Here is a 363-nt window from a genome sequence, read left to right as displayed (position 1 = left end):
CCGCGGTGCAGCGCTCGAAACGGCCCCTCTGGAAACCGCGCGATGCCGCAAAGGTTCCGCCTCTTCTCTCGCTCCCTCGCTCGCCCCTGTTCCTGAACATTCCCTAGGCCGCTACCATCTGGGGCCAGTGAGCCACCCCTCCCTGAGGGACCCTCACCTCCCCGCTGTGTGGCCCCATAGGATGTGACTTCCCCACCCCAGCAAACCCCAGCTCCCAGCTGCGCTTCTGTCTGCCAGCCCTAAGAGGCAGGGATTTTCTGTGGCAGACATGTTGTCTCTGCCCTTGAATGCACTAGAATTAAATGTGAAGGGTTATCACGACAGCTGTTGTAAATTCCACCCATGATTACCCTTGGGGGCCCC

This window comes from Emys orbicularis, chromosome 24 (genome assembly GCF_028017835.1).
Source record: "Emys orbicularis isolate rEmyOrb1 chromosome 24, rEmyOrb1.hap1, whole genome shotgun sequence".
NCBI classification, from domain to species: domain Eukaryota; kingdom Metazoa; phylum Chordata; order Testudines; family Emydidae; genus Emys; species Emys orbicularis.
This window is presented reverse-complemented; position numbering follows the sequence as displayed.